Source organism: Coregonus clupeaformis, unplaced genomic scaffold (assembly GCF_020615455.1).
Source record: "Coregonus clupeaformis isolate EN_2021a unplaced genomic scaffold, ASM2061545v1 scaf3027, whole genome shotgun sequence".
Classification (NCBI taxonomy): Eukaryota; Metazoa; Chordata; class Actinopteri; order Salmoniformes; family Salmonidae; genus Coregonus; species Coregonus clupeaformis.
This window is the reverse complement of record NW_025536481.1, coordinates 15,963-23,943: the sequence shown is the minus strand read 5'-3', so window position 1 is coordinate 23,943 and position 7,981 is coordinate 15,963.

The following is a 7,981-nucleotide window of genomic DNA, read 5'->3' as shown; positions in this document are numbered from 1 at the left end:
ATGGGGTGGGGGCAGTGCAAATAGTCCGGGTAGCCATGATTAGCTGTTCAGAGTCTTATGGCTTGGGGGTAGAAGCTGTTGAGAAGTCTTTTGGACCTAGACTTGGCGCTCTGGTACCGCTTGCCGTGCGGTAGCAGAGAGAACAGTCTATGACTAGGGTGGCTGGAGTCTTTGACAATTTTGAGGGCCTTCCTCTGACACCGCCTGGTATAGAGGTCCTGGATGGCAGGAAGCTTGGCCCCAGAGATGTACATTTACATTTACATTTTAGTCATTTAGCAGACGCTCTTATCCAGAGCGACTTACAGGAACAATTAGGGTTAAGTGCCTTGCTCAAGGGCACATTTACGTCATTTAGCAGACGCTCTTAAACAGAGCGACTCACAAATTGGTGCATTCACCCTATAGGCAGTGGGATAACCACTTTACAATTTTGGTGGGGGTAGAAGGTTACTTTATCCTATCCCAGGTATTCCTTAAAGAGGTGGGGTTTCAAATGTCTCCGGAAGGTGGTGAGTGACTCCGCTGTCCTGGCGTCGTGAGGGAGCTTGTTCCACCATTGGGGTGCCAGAGCAGCGAACAGTTTTGACTGGGCTGAGCGGGAACTATGCTTCCGCAGAGGAAGGGGAGCCAGCAGGCCAGAGGTGGATGAACGCAATGCCCTCGTTTGGGTGTAGGGACTGATCAAAGCCTGAAGGTACAGAGGTGCCGTTGCCCCTCACTGCTCCATAGGCAAGCAGCATGGTCTTGTAGCGGATGCGAGCTTCAACTGGAAGCCAGTGGAGTGTGTGGAGGAGGGGGGTGACGTGAGAAAACTTGGGAAGGTTGAACACCAGACGGCTGCGGCATTCTGGATGAGTTGTAGGGGTTTAATGGCACAGGCAGGGAGGCCAGCCAACAGCGAGTTGCAGTAGTCCAGACGGGAGATGACAAGTGCCTGGATTAGGACCTGTGCCGCTTCCTGTGTAAGGCAGGGTCGTACTCTCCGAATGTTGTAGAGCATGAACCTGCAGGAGCGGGTCACCGCCTTGATGTTAGCGGAGAACGACAGGGTGTTGTCCAGGGTCACGCCAAGGCTCTTCGCACTCTGGGAGGAGGACACAACGGAGTTGTCAACCGTGATGAGCGAGATCATGGAGCGGGCAGTCCTTCCCCGGGAGGAAGAGCAGCTCCGTCTTGCCAGGGTTCAGCTTTAGGTGGTGATCCGTCATCCATACTGATATGTCTGCCAGACATGCAGAGATGCGATTCGCCACTTGGTTATCAGAAGGGGGAAGGAGAAGATTAGTTGTGTATCGTCAGCGTAGCAATGATAGGAGAGGCCATGTGAGGATATGACAGAGCCAAGTGACTTGGTGTATAGGGGAGAAAGGGAGAGGGCCTAGAACTGAGCCCTGGGGGACACCAGTGGTGAGAGCACGTGGTGCGGAGACAGCTTCTCGCTCACGCCACTTGGTAGGAGCGACCGGTCAGGTAGGACGCAATCCAGGAGTGAGCCGCGCCGGAGATGCCCAGCTCGGAGAGGGTGGAGAGGAGGATCTGATGGTTCACAGTATCAAAGGCAGCAGACAGGTCTAGAAGGACAAGAGCAGAGGAGAGAGAGTTAGCTTTAGCAGTGCGGAGAGCCTCCGTGACACAGAGAAGAGCAGTCTCAGTTGAATGACCAGTCCTGAAACCTGACTGGTTTGGATCAAGAAGGTCATTCTGAGAGAGATAGCAAGAGAGTTGGCTAAAGACGGCACGCTCAATAGTTTTGGAAAGAAAAGAAAGAAGGGATACTGGTCTGTAGTTGTTGACATCAGTGGGATCGAGTGTTGGTTTTTTTGAGAAGGGGGAGCAACTCTCGCTCTCTTGAAGACGGAAGGGACATGGCCAGCGGTCAGAGATGAGTTGATCAGCGAGGTGAGGTAGGGGAGAAGGTCACCGGAGATGGTCTGGAGAAGAGAGGAGGGGATGGGGTCAAGCGGGCAGGTTGTTGGGCGGCCTGCAGTCACAAGTCGCAGGATTTTATCTGGAGAGAGAGGGAGAAAGAAGTCAAAGCATAGGGTAGGGCAGTGTGAGTAGGACCAGCAGTGTCACTTAGACTTAACAAACGAGGATCGGATGTCGTCAACCTTCTTTTCAAAGTGGTTGACGAAGTCATCCACAGAGAGAGAGGAGGGGGGAGGATTCAGCAGTGAGGAAAATGTGGCAAATAGCTTCCTAGGGTTAGAGGCAGATGCTTGGAATTTAGAGTGGTAGAAAGTGGCCTTAGCAGCAGAAACAGATTAAGAAAATGTAGAGAGGAGGGTGAAAAGATGCCAGGTCGGCAGGGAGTTTAGTTTTCTTCCATTTCCGCTCCGCTGCCCGGAGCTCTGTTCTGTGAGCTCGCAATGAGTTATCAAGCCACGGAGCTGGAAGGGAGGACCGAGCCGGCCGGGAGGATAGGGGACACAGAGAGAGTCAAAGGATGCAGAAAGGGAGGAGAGGAGGGTTGAGGAGGCAGAATCAGGAGATTGGAGGGAGAAGGATTGAGCAGAGGGAAGAGATGATAGGATGGAAGAGGAGAGAGTAGTGGGAGAGAGAGAGCGAAGGTTGCGGCGGCGCATTACCATCTGTGTAGGGGCAGAGTGAGTAGTGTGGGAGGAGAGCGAGAGAGAAAAGGAAACAAAGTAGTGGTCGGAGACATGGAGGGGAGTTGCAGTGAGATTAGTAGAAGAGCAGCATCTAGTAAAGATGAGGTCAAGCGTGTTGCCTGCCTTGTGAGTAGGGGGACGGTGAGAGGTGAGGTCAAAAGAGGAGAGGAGTGGAAAGAAGGAGGCAGAGAGAAATGAGTCAAATGTGGACATAGGGAGGTTGAAATCCCCCAAAACTGTGAGGGGTGAGCCATCCTCAGGAAAGGAACTTATCAAGGCGTCAAGCTCATTGATGAACTCTCCAAGGGAACCTGGAGGGCGATAGATGACAAGGATATTCAGCTTAAATGGGCTAGTGACTGTGACAGCATGGAATTCAAATGAGGAGATAGACAGATGGGTTAGGGCAGGGTTCTTCAATTCCGGGTCCTGGAGGGCCGAAACACTTCTGTTTTTTATTTCTACCTGGTAGTTAATTGCACTCACCTGATGTCCCAGGTCTGAATTAGCCCCTGATTAGAAGGAGAGGATGAAAAACAGAGGTGTTTCGCCCTCCAGGACCGGAATTGAAGAACCCTGGGTTAGGGGAAAAATTGAGAATGTCCACTTGGGAGAGATGAGGATTCCTGTGCCACACCCCTCTGACCAGATGCTCTCGGGGTATGCGAGAACACATGGTCAGACGAGGAGAGAGCAGTAGGAGTAGCAGTGTTTTCAGTGGTAATCCATGTTTCCGTCAGCGCCAGGAAGTCGAGGGACTGGAGATTAGCATAGGCTGGGATGAAGTCAGCTTTGTTGGCAGCAGAACGGCAGTTCCAGAGGCTGCCTGAGACCTGGAACTCCAGGTGTGGGGTGCGTGCAGGGACCACCAGGTTAGAGAGGCAGCAGCCACGCGGTGTGGGGCGTTTGTGTAGCCTGTGCAGAGAGAGAGAACAGGGATAGGCAGAGGCATAGTTGACAGGCTGTAGCAAATGGCTACAATAATGCAGAGGAGATCGGAATGAAATGAAGTAAACATCTGAGAGAGTAGAGAGCAGGGCCTCCCTCACCAAAAACTTCTACCTCAGAAACTATAATTGTTTCACTGAACCACCCCGAACAAAAACTCTACCAACTTCCACCTTTAGAAATCAGAATTGTTGTGAACCACAGCGGTTCAATGTTTAAAGGAATAGACTCAACCCACTTTATTCAGCTAGCTAACTATGACACCATAGCTAACTAGCATGCTAGCATCCAATAACACACAGTTTAGCACCAACACTTGGTCACAACAAACCACCAATAGTGTGATAACACACTAAGCAGATAATTCGGCTATGTGGCACAACTATATTGTATTAGCTACCACAGTACAGTTAGCTGGTCATGTTGGCTAGCTAGCAATGGCCACTGTGTTGACCTTGTTTGAAGAACGGCTAGCTAGCTAACTAGCTTCGTGCAACCCCGGCACCACCGAAAAACAATGCCAACCTACAGTAACTACCCACAACAGCCCACAATGCCTAGCTATGACGCCATAGCTAACTAGCATGCTAGCATCCAATAACACACAGCGTTGGCTAGCTAGCACATTAACACTGGAAACAACTCTCACCGTTGCACTAAACAGATAATTACCAATAAACGTTACCAGTAGCTACCGCTAGCTAGCTAGCATACCAAGAGTGTGTTAGCACACTAAACAGATAATTCATGTCCGTGTCTAGTTCCTTTCATAACGCAGCAAAGATTAAACGTTGGCTAGCTAGCACATTAACAATGGAAGCAACTCTCCACCGTTGCACTAAACAGATAATTACCAATAAACGTTACCAGTAGCTACCCGCTAGCTAGCTAGCTAGCCTCGTGCTATCGCAGTAAACAATACAATACTTACCTACAATAATTGCCTATGGAAACCTACAATAACAACCTAAATAACTACGTAAATAAACTACCTACCTACGATCTAAATACATGGTTTAAGCTTTACTCAACACCATATGAGAAGCCAAGCTTACCTCCTGCTAGAGAAAAACACAACCTCTCCCTGAGCGTTCTAGGTCTACTCAGCATTCAACTACCCTCTGTAGTGCCTTGCGGTCGGAGGCCAAGCAGTTGCCATACCAGGCGGTGATGCAACCAGTCAGGATGCTCTCGATGGTGCAGCTGTAGAATTTTTTGAGGATCTGAGGACCCATGCCAAATCTTTTTCAGTCTCCTGAGGGGGAATAGGCTTTGTCGTGCCCTCTTCATGACTGTCTTGGTGTGTTTTGGACCATGATAGTTCGTTGGTGATGTGGACACCAAGGAACTTGGAAGCTCTCAACCTGTTCCACTACAGCCCCGTCGATGAGAATGGGGGCGTGCTCAGTCCTCTTTTTTTTTCCTGTAGTCCACAATCATCTCCTTTGTCTTGGTCACGTTGAGGGAGAGGTTGTTATCCTGGCACCACACGGCCAGGTCTCGGACCTCCTCCCTATAGGCTGTCTCATCGTTTTCGGTGATCAGGCCTACCACTGTTGTGTCGTCTGCAAACTTAATGATGGTGTTGGAATCGTGCCTGGCCATGGCAGTCATGGGTGAACAGAGAGTACAGGAGGGGACTGAGCACGCACCCTGAGGGGCCCCCGTGTTGAGGATCAGTGTGGCAGATGTGTTGTTACCTACCCGTACCACCTGGGGGCGGCCCGTCAGGAAGTCCAGGATCCAGTTGCAGAGGGAGGTGTTTAGTCCCAGGATCCTTAGCTTAGTGATGAGCTTAGAGGGCACTATGGTGTTGAATGCTGAGCTGTAGTCAATGAATAGCATTCTCACGTAGGTGTTCCTCTTGTCCAGGTGGGAAAGGGCGGTGTGGAGTGCAATAGAGATTGCATCATCTGTGGATCTGTTGGGGCGGTATGCAAATTGGAGTGGGTCTAGGGTTTCTGGAATAATGCTGTTGATGTGAGCCATGACCAGCCTAATCCACACATTCCCTGTGCTGCCTGCCTGTGTTGCTGTGCTGGGACTTAGTGTTGAGGCCAGTATTTAAACCCCTGACTAGAGACCCTGGTAGATTGTAGAGGAACAGAGACAGTATTTAAACCCCTGACTAGAGACCCTGGTAGATTGTAGAGGAACAGAGACAGTATTTAAACCCTGACTAGAGACCCTGGTAGATTGTAGAGGAACAGAGACAGTATTTAAACCCCCTGACTAGAGACCCTGGTAGATTGTAGAGGGACAGAGACAGTATTTAAACCCCCTGACTAGAGACCCTGGTAGATTGTAGAGGAACAGAGACAGTATTTAAACCCCTGACTAGAGACCCTGGTAGATTGTAGAGGGACAGAGACAGTATTTAAACCCCTGACTAGAGACCCTGGTAGATTGTAGAGGAACAGAGACAGTATTTAAACCCCTGACTAGAGACCCTGGTAGATTGTAGAGGAACAGAGGAACAGAGACAGTATTTAAACCCCTGACTAGAGACCCTGGTAGATTGTAGAGGAACAGAGACAGTATTTAAACCCCTGACTAGAGACCCTGGTAGATTGTAGAGGGACAGAGACAGTATTTAAACCCCTGACTAGAGACCCTGGTAGATTGTAGAGGGACAGAGACAGTATTTAAACCCCTGACTAGAGACCCTGGTAGATTGTAGAGGGCAGAGACAGTATTTAAACCCCCTGACTAGAGACCCTGGTAGATTGTAGAGGAACAGAGGAACAGAGACAGTATTTAAACCCCCTGACTAGAGACCCTGGTAGATTGTAGAGGAAAAGAGAACAGAGACAGTATTTAAACCCCTGACTAGAGACCCTGGTAGATTGTAGAGGAACAGAGACAGTATTTAAACCCCTGACTAGAGACCCTGGTAGATTGTAGAGGAACAGAGGAACAGAGACAGTATTTAAACCCCTGACTAGAGACCCTGGTAGATTGTAGAGGAACAGAGACAGTATTTAAACCCCTGACTAGAGACCCTGGTAGATTGTAGAGGAACAGAGACAGTATTTAAACCCCTGACTAGAGACCCTGGTAGATTGTAGAGGAACAGAGACAGTATTTAAAACCCCCTGACTAGAGACCCTGGTAGATTGTAGAGGAACAGAGACAGTATTTAAACCCCTGACTAGAGACCCTGGTAGATTGTAGAGGAACAGAGACAGTATTTAAACCCCTGACTAGAGACCCTGGTAGATTGTAGAGGAACAGAGACAGTATTTAAACCCCTGACTAGAGACCCTGGTAGATTGTAGAGGCACAGAGACAGTATTTAAACCCCTGACTAGAGACCCTGGTAGATTGTAGAGGGACAGAGACAGTATTTAAACCCCTGACTAGAGACCCTGGTAGATTGTAGAGGAACAGAGGAACAGAGACAGTATTTAAACCCCTGACTAGAGACCCTGGTAGATTGTAGAGGAACAGAGACAGTATTTAAACCCCTGACTAGAGACCCTGGTAGATTGTAGAGGGACAGAGACAGTATTTAAACCCCTGACTAGAGACCCTGGTAGATTGTAGAGGAACAGAGACAGTATTTAAAACCCCTGACTAGAGACCCTGGTAGATTGTAGAGGGACAGAGGAACAGAGACAGTATTTAAACCCCTGACTAGAGACCCTGGTAGATTGTAGAGGAACAGAGACAGTATTTAAACCCCTGACTAGAGACCCTGGTAGATTGTAGAGGGACAGAGAGAACAGAGACAGTATTTAAACCCCTGACTAGAGACCCTGGTAGATTGTAGAGGGACAGAGACAGTATTTAAACCCCTGACTAGAGACCCTGGTAGATTGTAGAGGAACAGAGGAACAGAACAGTATTTAAACCCCTGACTAGAGACCCTGGTAGATTGTAGAGGAACAGAGGAACAGAGACAGTATTTAAACCCCTGACTAGAGACCCTGGTAGATTGTAGAGGACAGAGGAACAGAGACAGTATTTAAACCCCTGACTAGAGACCCTGGTAGATTGTAGAGGGACAGAGACAGTATTTAAACCCCTGACTGTAGACCCTGGTAGATTGTAGAGGGCAGAGACAGTATTTAAACCCCTTACTAGAGACCCTGGTAGATTGTAGAGGAACAGAGACAGTATTTAAACCCCCTGACTAGAGACCCTGGTAGATTGTAGAGGGACAGAGACAGTATTTAAACCCCTGACTGAGACCCTGGTAGATTGTAGAGGAACAGAGACAGTATTTAAACCCCTGACTGTAGACCCTGGTAGATTGTAGAGGAACAGAGACAGTATTTAAACCCCTGACTAGAGACCCTGGTAGATTGTAGAGGAACAGAGACAGTATTTAAACCCCTGACTAGAGACCCTTAGATTGTAGAGGGACAGAGGAACAGAGACAGTATTTAAACCCCTGACTAGAGACCCTGGTAGAT